At 34.8% G+C, this 26,969-nt stretch overlaps 1 long non-coding RNA gene across 1 annotated transcript in view; it reads right to left on the reverse strand.

Moving 5' to 3' along the window:
• LOC147916839 (uncharacterized) overlaps nucleotides 1–26,969 on the reverse strand; it is a 98,246-nt gene that overhangs the window by 17,934 nt on the left and 53,343 nt on the right. The window contains exon 2 of the long non-coding RNA XR_015552468.1: nucleotides 13,205–13,414. This is a non-coding gene — a long non-coding RNA (uncharacterized LOC147916839). The remainder of the gene's footprint in view (nucleotides 1–13,204; nucleotides 13,415–26,969) is intronic.

Below are 26,969 nucleotides of genomic sequence, written 5' to 3' on the forward strand. Positions count from 1 at the left end.
CAGGAGCCTGCAGATGCCTCCATTGGCTTCTCCTTCCAACCCACTCCAACTCACCAGTATCTCCCCGGAAGGAGCTTGTACATATTCTATACCCTAGCTTTTATGGCTGCTGCCTGAGGGACTGGTCTGCAGATTGTCTGGCTCTGATAGCCAACAGGGCTTCCATTCGTGAGTCTCATAGGACTAAAGCAAACATAGAAGCAGTTCTTAAGCTGCTATCCACTCACTGTTCAACACAGAGGGAACCAGGATAAGATGCCCATCTCCAAGTCTTTCCCTGAAAGAGTTTTATCAGCATATCTTAAAAGCTGCTGCCTGAGGGCCAGGCTTCTAATTTTGCATACAACAGGGCTGCTGAAATCCTCCCCAAAGACTGGAGGAGCCTGTGGACATCCCCGGCTCCCTCCAACCCACCCAACAACAACAACAACAACAAAAACAAGTCACAAGTTTCTCCCTGGAACAAGATTGTAGACACTTCTGGCATCCCAACTTTTGAGGCAGCTGACTGAGGGATGGACCCCTGGTGGGTCATCTTGTTCTGATAGCCATCTGTAGTGATTTTTATTGAGTGACAGGAGAATTAACATTGTCAAAATGTCCGTATTACCCAAAGTCATCTACAGATTCAATGCATTCCCTACCAAAATGCCAACGGCATTCTTCACAGAAACAGAAAAAAATAATCCTAAAACCTGTATGGAACCACAAAAGATCCTGAAGACAGAGCAATTTTGAGAAAGAACAAAGTTGGAGGCATCACACTTTCTTGTGACCTGTGGGTGGGAATGTAAATTGGTCCAGCTGTTACTGAACCAGGGTGGGTTTGCTCCTTGGGGAATTGAAATCAAAGCCTTCAGCAGAAGCAGTTGTCACACAAAGTACAGCTTATTTATAACAAATAAGGAGAGCACAGGGAATTCCTTCCAAAGCTGTGGTTCTCCAAGCAAGGGAAAGCAGGAGCCTTTTATTTCCAATGGGGAATGAATATTCAAAAGAGAGAGAATATAAATTTTCATACCTCAAACAAAATAAGTCTTATTATTTGTTGCCTTTTTATTTCTGGAATATTTGGTATTATAAGAATTTTAAATAAAATTTAAATTCACTCACACAGACACAGTTTGAAAACATGCTTCCACATACACCACATGTTCTGGTAATAAGGCCTAAGCTCCTCCTGGGGCAGAGATCTTAACATTAAAATGAAGCAAAGGTAGCTCTTGGGTGCTTCTTGGCCTGTCTCCACAGCCATTGCTCTTAGGATGGGGTTTGGACCAGTTTGCGATGGTTGGTAATTGCATCTCTTAACTTAACTGAAAAACAGTTTTGAGAAAGTTATGTGCTTCTGAAACCTCCTTGAATTACTCGGGATAGTTAGTCAGTGACACAACCGTTATGAAAAATAGTATAGAGGTTCCTCAAAAAATTAAAAATAAATCTACCAGCCATCCCACTTCTGGTTATATATGCAAAGAAAACAAAATCATTATCTCAAGGAAATATCTTTACTCCCATGTTCATTGCAGCATTATTCACAACAGCCAAAGTATGAAACGTGTTTGGATATATCATGCATGGTTTTACTGCTAAAAATCAGGAGTTAGATTTATAAATTAACTTAACTGCATATACGATATGGGTAACTAAGCACTTAAATTTCTTTTTTTTTCAGATTATAAGAAAGTATAAGGATATTGGCATATTTGGACTATAATGAATGAAATTAGTTGCAATGCTTTTTCAAAAGATAATCACTGGCTTACAGTTTTCATTTAAAATTCTTATAATACCAAATATTCCAGAAATAAAAAGACAATAAATAATAAGACATTTTGTTTGAGGTATGAGAATTTATATCAATTTATAACTAACTCCTATTCAGCCACAACACAATGGATGTGGATTTGATCTTTCTTATTATCTTCACTCATGTCCCCTTTCCTCATAATCCTCTTTCTCTTTTCCTCTCATCATTTGCATAAATCATTCCATTATCTTATCTCATATGTTCAGCATACCCTAGTTATTCCTCCATACTAATATCATTTAAACTTTACAAGTAAAACAATCTGCCACATGTATCATAACAGTAGGACTTACTTCCACCATTGAACCCAGATAATAAGTGAATCATGACGTCAAATTTTTAGAAAGGATGTGTATAACAGATAATAGGGGAATGAAACTCAGTGTCATATTAAATACATAGCAGATTCCCAAACTTTGAATTGAGGTACAAATCTGACATCTCAAAGAATGTATAGGTGCAATGAATTAATTGTAGGTTATCGTAAATATATTCAGAGCACAAGAGGAAATAGAAAATAGTGTTTATCTTTCAGGTCAACTTTGGAAGTACATTGATAAACTACTCTTCTTCTTGGAATCTCTCCCCTTATCTTTTCCTACACCTTCCCCTCTCAAAGACCTGGGTTCACCTTGCTTATACTCTCAATGATCAAGGGTAAGCTAATTAATGGCCAAGCAATGGATCCTTATGGGCAAGATCCTCCTAAGCTAGTACAATTAATTTGTTTAGATTTTTCAGGGTAGAATATTTATAAGATAAATAAGTCATTCTCCTAACAATACTGTCCTTCTATCATAGCATTAAACTGATATATTCTTGTAAGAGAAAACGATTCTCTAATAGAGAGAAGAAATCAGGGGGGTAAGAAAAAAAGGAAAACTGTTCTGACCCGAGCATACCAAACAATTTTCATCTATGCCCCGGGCTCACTAATGAGGGAAATATTTTATCTAGTTCTGAAAGAAAAAACACATCCCTAATCACAGAACATATAAAATGAATATTTAGCATTTACCTCATAACAAGAATTCCAATGCACAAAAATGAATCTGAGAAAGTCTCTGAATAAGACCTATAGTGGTGGGTCACTAATTTACTGACTCTGCTATTGAGATGTGTAAAGAAAATGTAACTCTTCTCTTTCTCTGTAGCTGATTTTATCTTCTTCATAAATTTTACCATCTGCTTGGGAACAAATAAAAGATCTACATTTATAAAATCAAGGCTAAAATTTAGTACTATTCAGAAATTTAAACGGTTCTTTCAGGTTTAAATCATTCCTTTAGATTGTTCTCTCCTCTTGCCTGCTTCTTTTACAGATTTTGGCTGGATGCATTGGATGAACTAGTGTTTGAAAGTAGGAGGAGACCAATAAGATCTGAACAGAAAGCCTCACACTATAACCACCTAGAAGTAATGAGCAAAATATAATATATAAAATATAGTTTATATTGATGGGACGTTTACCTCTGGAAGAAATTGAATTAAATCCACAAGTGCCAGAAGTGAAGGGAAAGTGAAAAGCCATTAATCAGTTAATATTTTCATTGATTCAACAAATATTATGGCGTGCAACAACACACCAGGATTGTTCAAGCTTTCCATAGACATGAATAAGACCAAAGTCTTTCTGATATCAGGTCTAGAATAGTAAATGCGTAACATTTCTAGATCATGGGAATTATTGGACAAGGGCTGAGTTTTCACGCCCACATTCTTTTCTTGAAGCAAAGAATCTTCAAGAATACTAAAGATGAGGGACTGAAACTGAGATCCTGTGTGAAGAGATGAACTTTCTCTATAGTCAAATGTGTTTAGCACCATCTCTCTACTAGAGATCTCAGTGAATTAAAAATTATTTATCAGGGCAAACGAAACCTCTGGCTTGCATCTCAGGTATGTTTGGACTTTGACTTTATAAGCAGCCTGGTGACTTGGTAAATGAAATCCCTGTTGAAAGCCAACTCTTTCCAAAGACCAAGGTACTAATCTGTCGACAACCCAAAGTTATAAACATGCCACAGTAAAGGAGAACACTACTTTGAGAGAGCCTTACAGGGGAAATTATAGATGAATGTTTACATGGTTTTGGACTCTGAGCTCAAGTTGTCTTTTAAGAGCACTACTTGTTGAGATTGTGTAAAGTTTGTGACATAATAGTTCAGGATTGTTGGACACAGCAAAACATAGGCTTTGAAGTAATTCTTGGTAAGTAAATTGTTTGATTAATATCTAATTGCTCAGATGAGCAAACAGTTTGGTTAGATAAGTTAGTTTCATCACTCTCTTAAAATAATACAGTGCTCGGGCCGGCCCTGCGGCTTGGTGGTTAAGTGCGCGCGCTGCGATGCTGGTGGCCCGGGTTCGGATCCCGGGTGCGCATCGAGGCACCACTTCTCCGTTCATCCTGAGGCCGAGTCCCGCATACAGCAACTAGAAGGATGTGCAGCTACGACATACAACTATCCACTGGGGCTTTGGGGGGAAAAAATAAAATCTTAAAAAAAAAAAAATAATAATAATAATAATAATACAGTGCAGTGAAGGTTTACAGTTTTCTTCTTGCCTTCTTGGGCAAGAATTTCCTGGACCAAAAGCATGTGAACACTGATGGCCTCAGATCTAGCCCTGACCATTCTTCATCCTGGGTTAGAGAATAGAACATCGTCATCTGTGGACATGATCAACCCAAATTGGAGCAGCTTATTAAGGAATAGTGGTTGTATATTAAGTTTCTAGTGATGGTCATTTCAATTTCTAGGAACATGAGGTTCTCTGTTCCTTTTATGAATGATCAATTGTTGGATGTTTTGATGAGACAGCAAATATGCAATAGCAATTTAATTTGTCTTTGCAGAGCTCATCTCTAAATACCTCAACATGAGCTTTTTGGTTATTTCCTGAATCATTTAAGTAATATCAAGGCAATGTAAATGCTAATATAATATTATTCCATTATGACAGTCCATGTTTCACGTGCTGAGTATAACCGCCTGCCCAATCTTATTCAATTCTCACACGAGGTGTTCTTACCTGGAACCAGGGGAGAAGTGGAGCTTGGGGAGAATTTCTGTCTCAATGAGAGCATTCAGGAAGCTGAGCGAGCTATCATTAATTCTCCTTTTTCTTGGTCCTGGTGTCCCAAATGTGGAACCTCTATGCCTCCTGCTAGTTTCTCCGGAGAGGAAACCTCTTGCTTCCTGCTGGGTGAGGGCTGTTCACCAGGCTATGCAAAATGGAAATTGGGAAAGACAATATGGGGGATCTAACTGTTCCTTGGACAGAATTTCAACTAATCCTCCTTCTTTAATCCTGACCTCTAGCTACTGTCTTGGGGTATATTTGGTATTACTCACAGTAGAGTATTTGGGGGGTTTAGTGATGCAAATGGCTCAGTTCTTGTTGAGTTTTCTCTCTTCTAGGACATTCTACCTGTCCATACATTTTTGCATTTTCCATCTTCCAAAGTTTAGTGGACATCTTCATCTAGTGTCAGCTCCTAACCAATATATATATTCCTTTATGATCATTTTAAGAGAAGGGTAGAAATGCATGCATGTTTTCAATCAGTCATTTTAAACCAGAGATCCCACGTGATATTGTTCTAGAGAAAGTAAAATCTCTATTATGTATGAAAACATTTTGGCTCTATGTTAGCTCTGTTGGCTATATAATATTTGAAGAAATTATATTCCAGTTTAAATAAATCTTAAATGAATAAAACAGAAATTAACGAAACAGAAACACTGGACATTATCAATAAAAATCTAGAAATGAAGTTTTATTTTTTTATTATGGTAACATTGGTTTACAACATTGTATAAATTTCAGGTGTACGTCGTGTTCTCATGTTCACCACAAATAGTAATTACAATCCATCACCAACACATGTGCCTAATCATCCCTTTCACCCTCCTCCCTCCCCACTTCCCCTCTGGTAACCACCAATCCACTCTCTGTCTCTATGTGTTTGTTTGTTGTTGTTGTTATCTACTACTTATGAGTGAGATCATATGGTATTTGACCTTCTCTCTCTGACTTATTTCACTTTGCATAAGACCCTCAATGTCCATGCGTGTTGTCACAAATGACTGAGTAGTATTCCATTGTGTATATATACCATATCTTCTTCATTGTCCCTTGACGGGCATTTAGGTTGCTTCCAAGTCTTGGCTATTGTGAATAACGCTGCAATGAATACAGGGGTGCATGTATCTTTACGCATTGATGTTTTCACATTCTTTGTATAAGTACCCAGCAGTAGAATAGCTGGATCGTATGGTAGTTCTATCCTTAATTTTTTGAGGAATCTCCATACTGTTTCCATAGTGGCTGCACCAGTTTGCACTCCCACCAGCCGTGTATGAGAGTTCCCTTCTTTCCACATCCTCTTCAACACTTGTTGTTTCCTGTCTTGTGAATTATAGCCATTCTGACGGGTGTGAGGTGATATCTCATTGTAGTTTTGATTTCCATTTCCCTGATAGTTAATGGTGTTGAACATCTTTTCATGGGCCTATTGGCCATATGTATATCTTCTTTGGAGAAATGTCTGTTCAGGTCTTTTGCCCATTTTTTAATTGGGTTGTTAGTTTTTTTCTTGTTGAGATGTATAAGTTCTTTACATATTTTGGATATTAACCCCTTATCAGATGTTTGGCTTGCAAATATCTTCTCCCAATTGTTAGGTTGTCTTTTCATTTTGTTGATGGGTTCCTTTGCTGTGCAGAAACTTTTTAGTTTGATGTAGTCCCATTTGTTTATTTTTTCTATTGTTTCTCTTGTCCGGTCAGACATGGTGCTTGAAAATATGTTGCTAAGACTGATGTCGAAGAGAGTACTGCCTATGTTTTCTTCTAGAAGTTTCATGATTTCAGGTCTTATATTCAAGTATTTAATCCATTTTAAGTTAATTTTTGTGTATGGTGTAAGATAATGGTAGAAATGAAGTTTTTTAAAAAAAGGTTAAAACTGGAATGATGGTACTGAGTTATAGCATAACTGAAATTTACTGAGAGTCAATATTAAGGCACTATTGATCACGAAGCTCTACCTCAATTCCTTTCCTAATGGTGAGGATAAATTAAAAGAGACAGTCAGCTATGAAGCCAAAATGCTGAACAAAAACGAGCTAATGTGACATTTAATTTTAGACTTGTCAGCAATAGTCTTTGTGATTTTGGAAAGTACACTTAATGTCTACGCATCTCAATTACGTTATCTGTAAAATGAGAGAGTTAGATTGAAAGGTCTCTAAATTCTTTTCTAGGTGCTGATTGCTTATAAACTTAACATATATGTTTAACTATGAATGATTATTTGAAGTGTTAAAAAGTAGATCAATTATTTTTTATAATATCCACTTGATGCTTAAAATACTATAGTATAAACACTATAGTATAAAATACTAAGCATAAACTTTTAATTATTTTTATCACACTTTAAATGTAGTACCAAAAATAACTGAGTAAGAAAATATAATTTTTTGTAATATTATAAAGTGTTAATATTTATTGAATACTTTATATTTGTCAGACACAAGATGTTATTATTAAATTCATGCTATAATGATGGAAGTTGAGTAACTTGACCAAGAGTCTATAATCCCTATAAGACAAATATAAAACCCAGTCTAATTATCAATTACAGATTGGTGTGCATACTGCAACATCTTTTCTGTACTGGTTTGTGGGATTTATGCTCTATTATGTCTACTTTCCATCAAGATTTATTATCTGTTAGGTAAAAAAAAGCTCCTTTTAGAATGTAAGAAGTAGTTTCATTTTCATTAGCAATTATTTCTTACAACTGTAAAGTGATTTTTAAAATATGTCTGCCTTTTTGTCTTCTGAATCAGTTTCGAAAACTGCATGAATTAATATTGTGTTTGTTCTTTATAGATAAAGAGTAATACTATTTGCTAACTTTCCTTTCATTTAGAGTAAAATAAGTAAACAAATATATTTCACACCTTAAATCAATATGTTTTACATTTCTTGTCATAACAGAGAACCATCTCCTTGTTACTACTACTATATTATTATTATTATTTTTGCTGAGGAAGATTTGCCCTGAGCTAACATCCACTGCCAATATTCCACTTTGTATGTGAGCTGCCACCCCAGCATGGCCACTGACAGACGAGTAGTATAGCTCTGTACCCGGGAACCGAACCCTGGGCTGCTGAAGTGGAGCATGCCAAACTTAACCACTAGGCCACTGGAGATGGCCCTCTTTGTTATTATTTTAAGATGCTTTCTTATAAAGATATTAGCAGTAAAAATAACAAATAATTTTGAGCAAGTTCTCACTTTATTCTTTATGCATTGTCATATTGATGCAACAATCAACTATGTAGAAAGCACAATTTTTCTATTTATAAATGAGAAAACTGAAACAGAGGATTGTCTCAAATAACCTGCCAATTTACCAAAGCTAGTAAATGAGAATTGTGAGTAAAAATGGAAATTATTGGTGTGAATTTGAGATCTTTTGGTTGAGAAAATAATTCAACAAAACATTTTAAGCCTCTGAAAGATCAGTGTGAATTTTTTTTTGCTAGGCACAGCCTTCTGGGTATTGAACATGGAAACAGCAAAGTGAGAATTTTCTCAGTGTAAGAAAACACAGTAAAGTTTCATGTTCTTGAAAATACCTTGTATTCCTCATGTCCAAAGAAGTGGGGTAATGGCAGATTTATTTGAGGTTTGCCATTAAAATTACTGTAGTTTTGGAATCTACATTTCTCCTCACGGATAGGGCCACTCCAAGTTGACAGCTGCCTTCTACAATGAAAATGCAACACCTTGAAGGCAACTTAGTTCATCAAAGAACTTTCACAGTTGAATTTTCTTCAAATTCATAAGTGAATTTCACAATGCAAAAAAAAATCTCAGTGACAATTTCTAACAACCCAAATTCATTGTGAATTCCTGGGCTGGTTGTAGAATTTCTGGCTTGGCTTTCCAAGCTAGTTGCTGCAGAGGATGTAGGTCAGAGTTCTATTGTCATATACGGTCCGTCCATTTATCATTTGTATATTCAGTCACTCAACATTTACTGAATCATAGAGCACCTATGCCAATTGAGATTAAGTTTCATTTTGGAGATTTATAATGAATGGTGTTTAAGTTCTTGGTTCTCATCTTAAAAAATACAACATATTTCCCTCAATAATTTATGTAGAAATCACTTTAATTCTCACTATGCTATGGTGTACTGTTACACTAATTTTACGGTTGTGGCTAAATCACAATGGGAGCCATGGCCAGGGCCATCTGGGGAATCAGCAGAGTAGGATTTGACACTAACTCCTGTTAACTTTTGTTCAAGGCTGGCAAAGCCACTCTTTAAAAGTTTATGTCCCCAAATAAATATTCTCCCTTCTGATCTTCTTTAAAGTTGAGATAAGAAAATCAACAATTTTATATGTAGGCAACAACATGTAAAGTCCAGAATTCTGTGGTAGCCCAAGGGGGTTCAGAATAATCATGACATTGGCCAATCTAAATGCCCATAGATTAATATTCATTGGAATGATAAGGAGCTACTCTATATGTTTACTCTATATAATTTACTCTTGGCATTTAGCAAGCAATACCAAAATAAAATATTTTAGAATGATAAGAACAGTTATTTTTATTGTTCTTACTTCTCCAAATTTTTCACAATAGATGTGTGCTAAATGTATAATCAGAATAAAAAGGATATGCAATATCGAAATGAAGCATATTTTATTTGTTTTACATATTCATTTTTATCTCTATTATGGCTCAAAATCAATGTGATTTGTAATATGCATGGAAAAAGACTCTTTTCACTGAAATAGAAAACATCTGGCAATAGCAAATAAGAACAAGCTCTTTTAAGCATCTAAGTATGATTTGTTTGCACAGAGGATAGAACTGGAAAATATCCACTAAAAATAATTCCACAATTGACAGTAGAAACATTACAATAATCTCTCACTTTTCCCCAAAAGACTTTTTAATCAGATAACTTTAAGGATATTACTCTGTGGGATGTAGTTGAGGGGAAAATAGGAGGAGTGACAGGTAATGGAGTCTGGGGTATGAAATGATTATTCAAAGACTTCAACATTTAGGATATTAAGGTATATAAAAGAACATTTTTGCTACACAACACTGGGAATGAGGTAAAAATACTACTAAAACTATGTCATATAGTCTTCCTTCCTTCCTCCCCTCCTTCTGTACCTCTCCCCTTCTTCATTCCTTCCCCACCTGTTAGGTACCAAGCATTGTTTTAGGCAGGGAAACACTTGGTTGCAAAACACACAAAATAACCTGACCTCATAGAGGTTATATGCAGGTTATTAAAAATTTAGTTTCAGATCTGGTCCAGCATCCTATGAGCTAATATTTCTATGATTTCGGCCAAGTTTCTTAAACTTCATGAACCTCAATTTCCCCACCTATAAAATGTGCATTAAAATGATAGCAGTTTGTAGAGATAATATGAATACATTGTTTAATGTTAGTATTAAAAGACTCTTGCCTTATGACCTCACAGATGATCTAACATGGAGAATCTTCCCTGTGCATTTGAGAAGAATTTATATTCTGCTGCTGTTGGATGGAATTTTCTGTATATGTGTGTTAGGTCCATTTGGTCTAAAGTCTAGTTCAAGCTCATTATTTCGTTATTGATTTTCTATTTGGATGATCTATCCATCCTTGAAAGTGGAGTGTTGAAGTCCCCTAGTATTATTGCATTACTGTGTATTTCTGCCTTCATTTGCTTAATATATTTAGATGCTCCAATTATAAACACATTGACAACTATTATATTCTCTTGATGAATTGACACCTTTATCATTACATAATGACATTTTTGTTTCTTGTTACGGTTTTTGACTTAAATTCTATTTTGTCTGATATAAGTATAGCTATCTCTGCTCTCTTTTGGTTTCCAGTTGTATGAAATATCTTTTTCTATCCCTCTACTTTGAGCCTATGTATGTCCTTAAAGCTGAAGTGAGTCTTTTGTAGGCAGCATATAGTTGAGTCTTGTTTTTTTCTTTTCTCATTCAGTCACTTTATGTTTTTTGATTAGACAATTTAATCCATTTACATTTAAAGTAACTATTGATAGGCAAGGACTTACTATTGCCATTTTGTTAATTATTGTCTGGCTGTTTTGTAGTCCCCTTGTTCCTTTCTTCCTCTCTCCCTGTCTTCCTTTGTGATTTCATCATTTTCTGTAGTAATATGCTTTGATTTCTTTCTCTTTAGCTTTTGTGTATTTATTATAGATTTTTGCTTTGTTGTTACCATGAGACTTATATATAAAACATCTTATAGTTATAGCAGTCTATTTTAAGCTGATGACTTAACTTCTATTACATACAAAAACTCTACAATTTTACATCCCTTCCCCCATATTTTACGTTTTTGACATCACTTTTTACATCTTTTTATATTGTGTATTCATTAACTAATTATTGTAGCTATGGTTATTTTTAACACTTGTCTTTTAAGCTTTATACTATAGTGATTTACATACCACCATAACAGTATTAGAATAATCTGAATTTGACTATACTTACCTTTACCAGTGAGCTTCATACTTTCATATGTTTTCCTGTCACTAATTAGCTTCATTTTGTTTCAGCTTGAAGAATTCCTTTCACTATTTCTTGTAAGGCAAGTCTAGTGGTGATGAATTCCCTCAGCTTTTGTTTGTCTGAGAAAATCTTTATTTCTGAAGGATTGCTTTGCCAAGTAAAGTATTCTTGGTGGCAGTATTTTTATTCTTCCTTTCAGCACTGTAAATATATCATTCCACTTTCTCCTAGCCTGCAATTCTGCGGAGAAATCTGCTAATAGCCTTATGGGGTTTTCCTTCTATGAACTGGATTTCTTTTCTCTTGCTGCTTTCAAAATTACTTCTTTGTCTTTGAATTTTGACAGTTTTATTATAATGCATCTCAGTGAAGTCCTCTCTGGATTGAGTCTATATAGGGACCTCTGAGCTTCATGTACCTGGATGTCCACATTTCTGCCCAGGTTTAGGAAGTTTTCAGCCATTCTATCTTCAAATAAGCTTGCTGCCCATGTCTATCTCTCTTCTCCTTATGGGACTTCCATAAGGTGAATTTTGTTTTGGTTGATGGTGTCTCATAATTCACACAGGCTTTTCTTCACTCTTTTTTCTTTTTTCTCCTTTGACTGGATAATTTCAAATAACTTGTCTTTGAGTTCACAGATTCTTTCTTCTGATTGATCAAGTATGCCATTGATGCTGTTTATTGCATTTTATCATTTCATTCATTGTATTCTGTACCTCTAGAATATATGTTTGGTTCTTTTTTATGATTTCTGTGTCTCTAATGAACCTCTCATTTTGTTCATTTATTGATTTCCTGATATGATTTAGTTGTTTATGTGTGTTCTCTTGTAGTTCATTGAGTTTCCTTAAAACAATTATTTTGAATTTTTTGTCCAGCAGTCATAGATCTCTTCTTCTTTAGGGTCAATTACTGGAAAATTATTGTATTCCTTTGGTAGTGTCATGTTTCCTTGATTTTTCATGTTCCTTGAACTCTTGCACTGCTGTCTTTGCATTTAAAGAAGCAGTCACCTCCTCCAGTCTCTATTGATTGGCTGTGGGAGAGAGGTACCTTTACTTGTCAGTCTGGCTAAGGATTCTGAAGCTTTCTCAGACTTTTTCTACGGATGCACCCATTCCATATTTCTTTTTCCTTCCTGGGCAGTGGGGGATTCTTAAAATTTTATGCCTTCACTCAATCTTGCAAAGCCAGTTTGGGTACTGAGAGCCTCCCATTTGTTTTCCTGAGAGTGGTGCCTGAAATGCTCAAGTGTGTGAGCCTTCTCCCAATCTCACACAGTCAGACCAGCTTTTTGCACTTGCTCACTAGCTGGCTGCAAAGGTTCACTCTCACTGTCTGTGGGAGCACACCAGGAGCTGGCCACAGGAGAGGTAAGGGAGTTTTGATGAGGCATGCAGAGCATTGGGGGTCCCATGGGCCAGCTGGGGGGGGGGGGTCCACAAGTGAGGCATTCCCAGTGGCTTGTAGGCAGGTTTTATGATAGAGTCCATCAATTGGTTAGTAGGAAGAACTGAGATGTGATTAGTAGTATCCCTTCGATGAGTTCTGAGACCTAACTGTTTTTCTCTGAGCCACTCCTAATCCCTCAAATTTACCAATCACCTCAGTAATCTGGATGAGACAAGAAAGAAGTAAGCCTCCTAACAGCACACTGTATGGCTGAGGAAGTTGGGTGGTCACTCCCACTATCTCACTTTCTCTCAAGGGATAAATCAAAGGCCATGGGGGTCCCTCCAGGCAATGAGCAATGCCACCTTTGGGGAGGGGTGATACGGGTAAAGTAAAACTGTTACTCTTACCCTCTTCAATGCATCTCTTCTTGGATTTTTTTTTTCCTCCAACAGAACACTGGAACTTCTTCAATAGACTCCCGGACTCCCACCTGGGTACTCTTGTGCATGGGTGACTGCCAAAACAGATGTTCTGTGAGGGCAGACAGAGAGAACTCCTATTCTGACATTGTACTGACATCACTCCACCAATTTGACAGCATATGCTTCTTTCAGTTCCTGATAAAAGAGAAAGTAGGATGTAAATTTTTAATCTTCAGATAGATTGAAATCATATTACATATCTTTTACAACCACAATGGTATAAAACTAGAAATGATTAACAAGAGGAAAGCTGGAATATTCACAAATATGTGGAAATTAAACAACCCACTCTTGAAAAAACAATGGGTTAAAGAAGAAATCAAAAGAGAAATATAAAAATATCTTGAGATGAACAAAAATGGAAACACAATTGAAGAAAATTTATGGGATGCAGCAAAAGCAATTCTAAGATGGAAGTTTATAGAGATAAATGCCTACATTTAAGTGCTTACTCTTAAAACTAATAAACAAATTCAGTGAAGTTGCAGGATATACAATCAACATACAAAAATCAGTTGCACTTCTATAAACTAACAATGAACTATCTGAAAAAGAGATTAAGAAAAGTATAATTTACAATAGCATCAAAACCAAAAATACTTAGGAATAAATTTAACCAAGTTGGTGAAAGATGTGTACACTGAAACTATAGGACATCGATGAAAGAAATTGAAGAAGACACAAATAAATGCAAAGATATTTCCTTTCATATATTAGAAAAATGAACATAGATAAGATATCCATACTACCCAAAATGATCTACGGATTCAATGTAATCTCTATCAAAATTCCAATGGCCTTTTTCATAGAAATAGAAAAAAAATCTTAAAATTCATCTAGAACCACAAAAGATCTCAAATAGCCAAAATAAACTTAAGAAAGAAGAACAAAGCTGGAGGATCACACTTCCTAATTTCAAACTATATTACAAAGCTATAGTAATCGAAACAGTATGATACTGGCATAAAAACAAACATGTAGACCAATGGATCAAATTAGAGAGCCCAGAAATAAATCCATATATTTACAGTCAACTGATCTTCAACTAGGATGCCAAGAACACACAACGGGGAAAGGATAGTCTTTTCAATAAGTCATGTTAAAAAAATTAGATATTCACATGCAAAAGAATTAAAACTGGACTCCTGTCTTATACTACTGACAAAAATTAACTTGAAGTGGATTAAAGACTTAAATGTAAAAACTGAAACTGTAAAACTCCTAGATTTTTGGAATATGACACCAAAAGCACAGGCAAAAAAACAAAAATTAACAAGTGGGACTACTTCAAACTAAAAAGCTTCTGCATCAGCAAAGGAAACAATCAACAAAATGAAAAGGCAATCTATGGAATGAGAGGAAATATTTGCAAATCATATATCTGATAAGAGGTTAATATCTAAAATATATAAGGAACTCATACAACTCAATAGCAATAATCGAATATTGTTATTAAAAAACAGGCAAAGGAACTGCATAGACATTTTTCCAGAGCAGACTTAAAAATGACCAACAGGTATATTTAAAGGTGTTTAACATCACTAATCACCAGGGAAATGCAAATCAAAACCACAATAAGATATCACCTCATACATGTTAGGATGGCTAGCATCAAAAAGACAAGAGATAACATATGTTGGCAAGGATGTGGAGAAAAGGGAATCATTTTGGATTGGTGGAAATTGGATTCCACTATTGGTGGAAATGTAAATTTGTATACCCACTATGGAAAAGACTATGGAGTTTCCTCAAAACAATTAAAAATAGAGCTACCTATTGTTAATTGGCAGCAATTGGTAGCAATTTTTAATTTCTGGCATGGTCCAGCAATCCTACTTCTGAGTATGTATCCAAAGGAAATGATACAGTACCTCAAAGAGATATCTGTACTCCCATGTTCACTGCAGCATCATTCACAATAGCCAAGATATGGAAACAACCTATGTGTCCATCAATGGATGAATGGATAAAGAAAAAATATATATATATATATTACAATATTATTTAGTCATAAAAAAGAAGGATATCCTGACATTCGCAGCAACATGTATGAACCAGGAGGGAATTGTGCTAAGTGAAATATGCTAGACAGAGAAAGACAAATACTGTATGGTATCACTTATACGTGAAATTAAAGAAAAAAGGTTGAACTCACAGAAACAGAAAGTAGAATGGGAGTTGCTAGAGGTTGGGGGATGTGGGAAATGGGAAATGGGGAGATGTTGCTCAAAGGGTACAAACTTTCAGTTATAAGATGAATATCTTCTGAGGATCTAATATACAGCATGGTGACCAAAGTTAATAATATGTGTTGCATACATGAAATTGGTTAAGAGGATAGATTTAAGCATTCTCACTGCACACATACAAAAGACAACTATGTGAGGTGATGAATATGTTAATTAACTTGATTGTAGTAAATATTTCATAATGTATACAAATTTCAAATCATCACCTTTACATTTTAAATATATCTAATTTTTTTTTTGTTAATTTTACCTCAGTGAAAGTGAGGGGAAAAAAAGACTTGTTTATGTTTTTGCACAGGCCACAGACGCTTTAATAATTGCTTCTATTTTCCTTCTCACTTAATATTACAAAAATAAACGAACAGTAAGAAATCTTTACCCAAAGTTAAAAACATCTTTTCCAAATTGACTAGGACCAAATTACCCATTTTCTGTTGGAATTTGACCATGTTGCAACAAGCAAGCACACTCACTATGTGCTCTTTTTTTTTTTCAGTAATTCACTTTTTAGTATATTTTATGAGTGTCATCCCACTATGGATTGGATAAAAGAAAAAGGTCTTTCACCACAGAGAGTTTGAGAAGCATTGACATAATGAGTCAGTCCACAGTTCTCAAGGTGATCATTTGATATTTCCACATCAATATATTTATTCACCTCCCTGGGAAAAAACTCATCCAGGGCACCAAATAACGGAGAACACGATGAAAGAATGCTAACTGATGCTATCTCAGACACGCAATAATGAAACAGTTATGTGGAGGCAACTGGCTGTCACTGGTAATCTGCAGAAACTCAAGCCCTAATTGGCTCATTTGTGGCTTGCTTTTAGAGCCATAGTTCTCAACCAGGATGATTTTGCATCCCCGGGAACATCTGGCAATATTTGGAGATATTTTTGATGGTCACCACTGGAGGGGTACTACTGGTATCTTGTGGGTAGAGACCAAGGATGTTTTAAACATTTTACAATGAACAGGAAATCTTTCTTCCCTCCCCCAACAAAGAATCATCTAGCTCAGATTTTCAATAGTGCTGAGATTGAGAAATCCCATTGTAGAGAAATTTGACAATAGCAGAATGAGAAACTTTGTTCAGTAACCTGAGCTGAATAGAGTATTCATTTTATAATATCTGATGTGTAAATTTTCTTATGTATTTTTACTTATTCGGCCATGTTTTTATCCATGAATGACAGGTACTGTGCCAAGCCATCATAACAATGTAGTGAGTAAAACAAAATTTATGTAATTCTCTACCACCTTCTATGATTAAACAAAAAATAAATGATTAATATATTAACAAGTCATTATTTTGAACTGGATGTACCTGTGAGAGTAAATAGATATACAAATAGAGAGCTTGTGACATTGTGACTGGTAAGAAATATTTTTTGGTCTTCACCTCCTTTCCTGGTACAGAGCTCCTAAAACCCTCAGAATTTCCTAAGCAATGAGAACTATAAAGGTATCTTTTGTTATGTTGATGAGGTGACTTTTGGAAAGCACCTAAAGATAGGGGCTGGTTGTCAGTGGAGCCAACCATGTATTTAGAGTGTTGGAACTTGCAGTCTCCCCTCAGCCTCTGTATTGAGTTCAATTGCCAATGGCCAATGATGTAATCAATCATGCCAAAGTAATAAGGTCTCCATAAAAACCCAAAAGCATGGGGTTTGGAGAGCTTCCATGCTGGTGAACACTTGGAGATTCTGGGAGACTGGCACTCCAAAAGACAGCATGGAAGCTCCAAGCCCTTTCCCCACACCCTGCCCTACACATCTCTTGTATCTGGCTGTTCATGAGTTATACTCTTTTATAATAAACCAGTAATGTAGTAAGTAAAATATTTCTCTGAGTTCTGTGAGCCACTCTAGCAAATTAATCGAATCCAAAGGGAGAGGAGGTTGTTGGAATCTCCAATACATAGCCAGTCAGTCAGAAACACACATAACAACCTGGACTTGCCACTGGCCTCTGCAGTGGGGGTGGGGGACAGTCTTCTAGGACCGAGCCCTTAACCTGTGGAATCTGATGCTAACTCCAGGTCAGAGGAGAAATAAGAATTGAATTAAGTTGAATTGTTGGTGGTGTGGAACACTCCCCCTGCTTCCACATTGGAACTGAGTGCAGAATTTTAGAGCTCTTTCTAACCATTGGTTCACAGAAACAGAGACAATTATCTGGTGACATTCTAAAACTAGGATAACTGAAAATTCCCCAAAATTCAAGTAACTTTTTCCCCTGATAGGCATTTTTCTCTACTTAATATTTGGTTATAGAAAGAGGATGTGATGATAAAAGAGCAATAAAACAGCCTGGAGAAAGTTGGATGAATCATCGTCAGGTGCAGAGGAACTCTCTGAAAAAATATATTGATAAAGAAGCAAAAGAGAGGAATTATTTAGCATTTGCTCCTTTTCTCTACTTTCCGCGTTGCTTCTGAGTTGCTTCAGTGTATAAATAAGCCAGGAAGCCTCCACTGCATAACCATCAGTGACATACAACAAAATCAAAACCTAAATTTCCAATAGAGTGCAAAAGAGAATGAAATATAATGCTCTCATTGACAGTATACCTTACTAATAAACTCTGATGAACACAGCAATCTTGCAAATACACAAATTTCAAATAGATTATACTTTATCTCTCAAAAATAAGCAATTTAGTTAATCTGCAGTATTTCTTTTCTTCTGGAGATACTTCAATTCTATAAAGTTTTATCCTTTGTTTTGTTTACTTGACTTTTATATTGTTTTTCTTTATAACATGTGCTGCTCATTCAAAATAGCCTTTACTCAAAACACAAATACTGCTCATAATTGAAACACACAAGTAAATGAACAACCAGCATAAAAAAAAATAGTTTACATTTTACAGACCAAGTTTCCTTGAAAAGACAAATTGGAGTATTCAATAGCCTGCATAGTATCTACATTCTTCTTGTGGAAAATGAATTATTGCGGGTCCTGTTTATGTTTATTCTGAGTAAAAACATTAGCGAATATCTAAAAGGTAGGATAGAGGTTATATTAAGCATTAAAAAAAAAAGGTCTTGTCAGAAATTTCCGTTCTGTACACGTCAGGAATGACAATGCAATTTCTGGCTTAATAGCACAAAACACGATTTTATGTTGCTCTAGGTGGCATTTACCTGACAATTTTTAATTCCAGAGGAATAATTTAAAATGTTCTTTTGAACTCCACCTCTATACAGAAGAAAAATTATACCTAAAGGAGTAACAGCATGAAAAGCTCGGCAATAGCGTTCACTGAAGACTCCCACTCAGCAGATACTACGCCAGGCGCTCCAATGCATTATCTCATCTCACGTGTTAAAGAACATTATCTCCTTTAATCCTCACAACTGTATGCAAAATAGATACTGCTCTCGTCTTTAGTATACAAATAAGAAAAGTGACGCTTGAAAAGTAGCTTTCCAAAGATCACATTTCTCTTAGATGACAGAGTGTGGAAGACTCTCTGGAAGAAGAGGAGGAGCCAACTTGACATACAGTGTAATGTATAACAGATTTTATTTCATTATTACCATCAACGGGGTAGCTAAAACCACAGAAATGTATTTTCAGCCGTTCTGGAGGCTGGGAAATCTGAGATCAGGGTGCCAGCATGATCAGGTTCTGGTGAGATCCTCCTCCTGGTTTGCAAATGGTTGTCTTCTCTCTGTGGCCTTACATGGGGGAGAAAGCTGGCTCTGGTGTCTCTTTCCCGTCTTATAAGAATGCTAATTCCATCATAGGGGCTCTAGCATCATAACTTTATCTAAACCTAGTTCCTTCCCCAAACTGCCACTTTTAAATACCATCACATCAGGTGTTAGTGTTTCAAAATATAAATTTTGGGAGGACACAAACACACAGTCCATAACAACTATAAAATAGGATTGCTAAATAGAAGAAAAATATCATTAAAGCCTAGAATATGTTTCAAACAAAAAGCACTAGAATGTGAGGCTGGTAGGAAAAAAAAATCACGTTTAACTGGATGTCTTCATACTCATGCATGTTTTTATGATCTGCTGAATTCACATTTTAATTCATGGAGATTTGAAGTGAGGAAAAGACTGTACTTTATCTAGGGGAAAATGACCTATATTTACGTGAATAAAAAGATAAAGGCAAACTTCTGTAATAAAGAATTTGGACAATTATTAAAATATACCAACTGTCATTCAAAGCTCCTTTCAAATCAACTTATGGAGACACACATAAATCAGGTGTGACACTTTTGGCATACATAAAAAGAGATCAAGCTATATGCTAATCCACAAAATAGAGCCATCTTAATATTTAACATATTTTTTAAAAATTTGGCAACTTGTATACATCTACTTTTGGTAATGCAGTCCAGATAATTTCAAATAAATTATACTGCTGAAGTCAAGAAAACAATCTCTGGATGAAAAAGTTAATATTTTCCTAAAAGCATTAAACATTTGATGAGAATCTCCAGATTGAGATCCAGAAGAAGACAGAAATCCAAACAAGTTAGGCTTGCATGTAGTCTCATTTTTCCCCCAGGAGGTGTTTATAGATACGTATGAGAGCCTAAGCAGTGCTTTGGCAAATTTGTAGAGCTAGGAGGACGAAGTCTTAAGTCTAAAACCTGCCGGGGTGGGGCCTGGAAAACTAAAGGGAAACTGGGGATGGGAAAAACTAAAACACCCTTTCAGTAAGGGTAAAGCATCCTGAGTGTGGAGTGCATCCCAGGTTCCAGTCACCAGATGTGTCAGAAAGTCTCAACATCTGAAAATGAACTAAGGTGACCCTAGATTTCTAGAGCCCAACTGATTAGTAAAAGCAAAGCGATGTCCTCTCTGAAGGAAAATAAGATCAGAGGCCACACATCATTTCCATAAATAATTTTTAAAACACAAGTACAGAAAAGAGTCAAAGATAACAATTTATAAAAGATAACACGAATGGAAAGCAGTACAAAATATGACCATAGAAAAAGACCCACAGATATTTCCAGTAGTGGAATTAACAGACACAAGTTTTAAAACAACAGTGATTACTCTGCTTATGAAATAAAAACAAATAAACATTTTTAAGCAAAGAAGTAAAACTAGAAAAGAATGAAATAGATTTTTAAAAATACAACTAAAATTTGTTGAAATAAAAAAATATAATAAACACAATTAAGAGATCTAAGCTTCAAAAGTCCAATGTATTTCAAGGAAGGATAAAAAAGAAATTCACATCAAGAAACAATACAGTTTAGTTGCATAAAACACAACAGACACATACACACACACAATCCTAAAGGCACGTGTGGTGGGGGGGAGATTATCGTCAAATGAGCAACATTTAAACTGATAGTTCACCTCTCAAAAGCAATAATGTAATCTAGAATATAGAAGAAGGATATTTTTAATATACTAAAAGAAGATAACTTCTAAATTAGAATTCTGGATCTGGTAAAAAAAATATATCCCTCAATGATAAGAGTGAAATAAATACATTATTGTATTAATTTAAAAAATGAGAGGCTTCACAATCAGCAGACTTGCATTAAAGGAAAGTATAAAAGTTAACTTCAGTCAGGATGTTAACCTCAGGCAATGATCCCTGTCTGAAGCACAGAGATGGGAGAAGGAAAGGAAAAGAATGGACAGTAAAGTTAACACAAACGAAAATTGACTTTTAAAATATATGTGGACATATAAATTCAAGAAAAATAATATATTTATGCCAGGAGAGGAGGAAATAGAGTCAAAGCGCTCTAAGGTCTGTGCATTTTCCTAGTGGGATAAAGATGCCAATCAACATTAGACTTTTGTAAGTCAAAGATCCAAATTATTATATCTCTGATATTTGTTAATTGAATAACAAATGAATGAATCACTTCTTAACTAGCATAAAAAGAAGGAATCATGAAACATATTAAAGCAAAACAATAAGGAGAAAGAGATAAGCAACCATACGGATATATGAATACATCTCCCAGTATTTGTTAAAACAAGTAGATTAAACATTAGTAAGTATATAAATGTTTCAAACAGCCCACTAACAAACAGGAACTAATGGATCTAAACAGGAAATTGTACACAATAATTTCAGGATACACCTCTTCAAGCACATGTGAAACATTTTTCCAAGATGCACCTATATTTAACCATAAAGCAAGTCTCAACACATTTGAATGATTTGAATTCATATAGAGCCAGGGTCAGCAAACATTTTATGTAAAGTGACAGAGTGTAAATATGCTAGGTTTTGTGGGCAATATATTCTCTGCTATTGTAGTGTGAAAGCAGCCATAGACAATATGAAAAAAATGAGCATGGCTGTGTTCTAAGAAAACTACTTTAAAAAAAACCTGGGTTTGGCCCTCAGGCCGTAGTTTGATAACCTCTGATATAGGTTATATATCTTAGCTACAATACAATTAAATTAGAAAAGAATAACCAAAAGAAAGTTAGAATATTCTCATACCTGTAAAAATTAAGGACCTCACTTCAAAGAAACATCACAATAAGATGGAAAATATGTTAAAGTAAATGAAAAAAAAAATCATATCAAAAATCTGTGTTATTTTCTAAAATGTAATGAGTCCTTAGGGAATTGACTGTTTCAACATCTGGCAGGATATGAACAAGATAAGCCAGAAACATACTGTGACAAGAGAAGTGAAAAAAATTTTTCAAAAATCAGTGGAAAACCCACCATCTCAGAAGCCATTTTAAAGATAATTCCACAATGTTGGGACAATTTACGTATCAAAAAAAAAAAAAATGAAGTCTTCAATGATTTGAAAAACATCAAATATGTTAAAATTCTGTAAGGCCTTAAATATAGTAAAAAAAAATAGTTATGATTAACTTTAGAAGACAATGAGGTGTCAACGCATGAAATTGGTAATTAGGAAAATTATTTTCCCTCACTTTCCTGTATGAATTGTACATTGGAATAACCAAGTACTATTTGATGAAAATATTTTAATAGAAAAATTTTAGCTAATAAAACAAAGAATGATTAATAGAAAGATAATATCATTATCTTATAACCTCTACTAAAATAATGGATAAAGGTAATCACCATCAATGGCTGCTAAAACAATAGGTGAAGTAGTGATAGGAAAACTTACAATGGATAAATTAAACAGATAACAACTGAACCTGCTCATCACTTTCAACATCCCAAACCAAAGAGAGACGAACAGAAGACATGCCTTGGTAAGCAAAGTAAATTCAAACCTTGATCTGATCAAGCCTGTAGATCTAACAAGAAATTCAGAATAAATAGGAATATGTTAAAGGCAGCACAAGATGTAATGAGCACATTCCCAAATTTAGGAATATCTATGGAATAAATGGCATCATATCTTCAACAAATAGATTGCAAGGAAAAAAATTAGGAAGTAAAAATTTTAGTTTAAAAGGCATTTGAAATATATAAAAATCCAATTCAATGTGTGGATATTTTCTTTACATTGTGATTTGACCAAACTGACTATAAAAGGAAAGATGAAAAACTTAGGAAAGTTTGGACATTGACTAGATATTTGAGTATATTAACAATTTGTTACTAAAAATGTTAGATGGTGATAATATATTATGTTTTGAGAAGTGTCCTATTGTTCTGTGATAAATACTGCAATGTTTATGGATGAAATTATAAAATATACATAAATCTTCCTGAAATATTAAATGGTGGAAAGAAGATAGATATAAATCAGATTGGCCATGAATTGGTAGTGATGTATGCTGGAGTTTGTGTACATAGGTGGAGGATGTAATTTCACTATTTTCTTTACTTTGTATATATTTGAAAGTTTTCTTAATAAAATATTTTAAAACCTTTAAAAAATGTGTGGGAAGTAGCCAAAGCAGTGCCAGAGGAAATAATATAGCCTAAAGTTCATATATAAGAAAAGGAAATACTATATAAAGAGCTAGCATCTATATTTAAGGTGAGAAAAAGAACAGCAAATAAACTCCAAAGAAAACACAAAGAATTAAAATGATATAGATCAAAAATGAATAAAATGAAATAGAAACATAATAAAGAGAATAAAAAAGACAAATTATTTTTGAAAAATCTATCAAATTGATGTTTCTAGTGAGATGATGAATCAAATGTGGAAAAGTTGCCAATGGTGAAAGTCAATGTCAAGGATAAATAGTGGCATTACAACAGATAATGCAGATATTACAAAAAACAATAAAATACAGTCATAAAAACACGCCAATAAATTTAGAGAATTTAGATTAAGTGGATGATTGCCTGGAAAAATACAACCTACCAAATACTACGACACAAGAAATAAAACTCTTGAACATTATATATTATTTTAAATATTGAATTCATATTTTCAAAGTTTTCTAAATGCTTTACTGAGGAATTATACCAATTATTTAAGAAAGAATTACAGTCAATCTTACAGAAAGTTTTCCAGCAAATTGAATATCTGGGAAGAGTACCAACTTGTATTATGAGTCCATCATAACCTTTATGCCAAATAGATCAGGAGTTTTAATAGAGGGAAAATTACTGGTCTCTTATAATAAACATTGAAGCAAAAATCTTAAATCCAAAAGGATATTGAGTGAATAATAAATGAACAACATGCTTAATTTATTCAAGGAATATATGTTTCATTTAACATTTAAAAATCAGTCATTATAGTTTGCCTCCTCAATAGATTAAAGAAGAAAAGTCATATAAAGTCATTTTCAGTAGATGCAAATAAAATGGTTGATAAAATTCAACATCCATGCGTAATAAAAAAAAACTAGTAATAGAAAGGAATTTCCTTGATCTGATAAAGCATATTTTCACAAGCTATAGAGCAAACACTCTGGTGAAACAGAACGCCATCTTTTTAAGCTCTGGTATCTTACCAGGTCAGGTAAAATCAGCTTGATTTTCACCTCCAAGCATCTACATCCTGTTGCCTGAGGGCTTTCTCCTGCTGCTGGAGCCAGTCTTGTTGCCCCTGGGGCAGGCCAGATGTCCCAGGGAATGAACAGCCCCTGGGAGTAACTTTCCACAGGGCTGACAGGAGTCAATGCACACATATCCCACCACATGCACCCTGACTCCTGGCTGGGATCACTGCCAGAATCCTTGTCTCAGTGTGTGCGTCTTGGGGAATCCAAAGAAATTCATAATATAATTTTTGAAGTTCTGTTTATTTGATAGTAAATTCCCTTCTAAAACAATTTTTTTCACTGATTTTCCTCCTGCCAACTTTCTCATCATTAAAAAATCTCATGATTAATATTGATATCTGTTCAAAGGAATTCAGAGATTATAAACAAACAAAACACTCAAATTAAAAACAACCCATTATAGTCACACTCATTTAGGTTGAACAAAAATGCACTCTGCCTTAACACAGGTAGTTAATAGTCAAGTCAAGCCTTTCGTAATCACAGGAATATATTTCAACATTTTTACAGGCAAATATGAGTATACAAACCTGTATGTGCAGGCGTTTTTACATCAAGCACTATTGCTAATTCAAATTTCAAATTCAAATTTCAGAGTAGATATAAAACTCACTAAAGAATATTGTGGCAACAGAGGTGTTTTCCCTTCCTACCTTCTAATTCTTGCACATGGAAGTATTTAAGGTAATAAGTGACATTACTGGTCTTTCCTTACACCTCGTTTATTCTTCTTCCTGGGAGGAGGAGAGATTTATTTGATTCATTCGTTTGGGAGAATGAACTGGCTCTGATTAGCTCACTGGCTTTTCATTTGGAGCCAGCCTGTGGATAAGATGTATGAATTCTGTGAGGGCCTTCCTCCCCAGCAGCACCCTGGGATTGTCTACACTGCAGGTGACTCGCTGGGCAGACTGTCCAACTCAGGAGGGAAGCATGAGTAAACCCACTTAGCTGCAAACCAAAAGCTGCATTCTCAATACTACAATCGGTTAACAATATTTTCATCCCCATCTGTTTAACTCCCACACGTATCTGCTACATGTCTGAACTTAGGAGGAAAGAAAGGGATGTCATTTACTGGCCCCCTAAAATTGCAAACTACTGACTAAGAATTTCCAGGGATGTTGACAAGCTCCACAGATGATTCTGATGCACACTGAACTTCGAGAAGACAATGATATATAAGCACACAATATACTTTTCTGCAGAGAAGCTTATATTCAAAGTTTTAAATTTGAAATATTTGAAGGTTTTGTATAAATTTTCATGAAGTATGGACGCAGAATTTTTTTAAATCATTACTTTAAAATTATAGTTTTGTTGTAACTAAATGTATAATTACATTACACTTAATTAGGTCTGGTGTAGAAAATACAAATACCTAATAAAAATCTTAAAATTTATTTAAAATTACCTACTGATAAAAATTAAAATATTTGTTGTTCTTTCAATTTGCCCAATAGTATCCCAGCATATTGAGAAATACTCTTCAAGTTCTGTTCAGGATTATTTTGACTAGGGGAAAGACTGTCCTTCAATGACTACATCTTCACTCAAGATATCCAGAGTCCACATACCCAGTGGGCTTCTGTAAATTCAAGTTTCCAGGACTGTTAGTCAGTTGAGTTGAACTAAGAGAATAGATGGCGGTTTTTTGTGGATGTTCACATATTAGAAGAGCTAGAAGCTGAGCTAGAAGCTCCTATCTGTGCCTGAGGCTTTCTTCCCTTTCCTCACTGAAGGATTTTGTCCCCTTTATATCTTCCTCTTCACTTCAATCCTCTGTTCTCTAGTTGGGGGAATGGACAAACTAGCTCTGCAAGCATGGATCCAAATCTTTCTATCTCATGCTAAAGCCAATGCTTTCTTTAGCCTTTGATTTTGCTTTGTGTTAGCTGGTGAAGTAAAATTAACACTAATGAGAGAACAAAGAAGAAAGAAAAATTTTAAAAGTACGTAAATCAGTACTCCAGAATATAATACAATCATGTTAAAGAGAAGCTAAAAATAAGCAAATAAGACTTGCCTATAAATTTCAAAACATATTCTAGATGAATGGACTAGAATAGATGATGAGAAACCATCCATATAAATATGTGTGTATGTGCGTTTCTGACTTCAATATCATATCGATTTATCCCTCCCTTCCTCCTTTTCTCCCTCCGTCCCTTTGTCTCTTCCCATATATATTATTCAGGGTAAGCAAAGGTCCAGATAATAAATATTTTAATCTTTACAAACATACAGTCTTTATCACAACTACTTAATTTTGCCTTGTAGTGCAAAAGCAACCGTATACAAAACATAAACAATGTATAAACAAGCGTGGCTGTGTTCCAATGGAACTTTATTTACAAAAGCAAGTGGTGGAATGAATTTTGCTGACCCTTGGTATGATTTAATATGTTATAATCAGAAAGAGAGAAAGGGTGGACTATTTGGTAAATGGCATGGTAATATTTTTCAAATCTCCACTAAACATCCACAAATAACCTCCATACGGTACTGAAAAAAATTCTGATTATTT

This window comes from Ceratotherium simum, chromosome 6 (assembly GCF_057802395.1).
Source record: "Ceratotherium simum simum isolate JZ-2026a chromosome 6, ASM5780239v1, whole genome shotgun sequence".
NCBI classification, from domain to species: domain Eukaryota; kingdom Metazoa; phylum Chordata; class Mammalia; order Perissodactyla; family Rhinocerotidae; genus Ceratotherium; species Ceratotherium simum.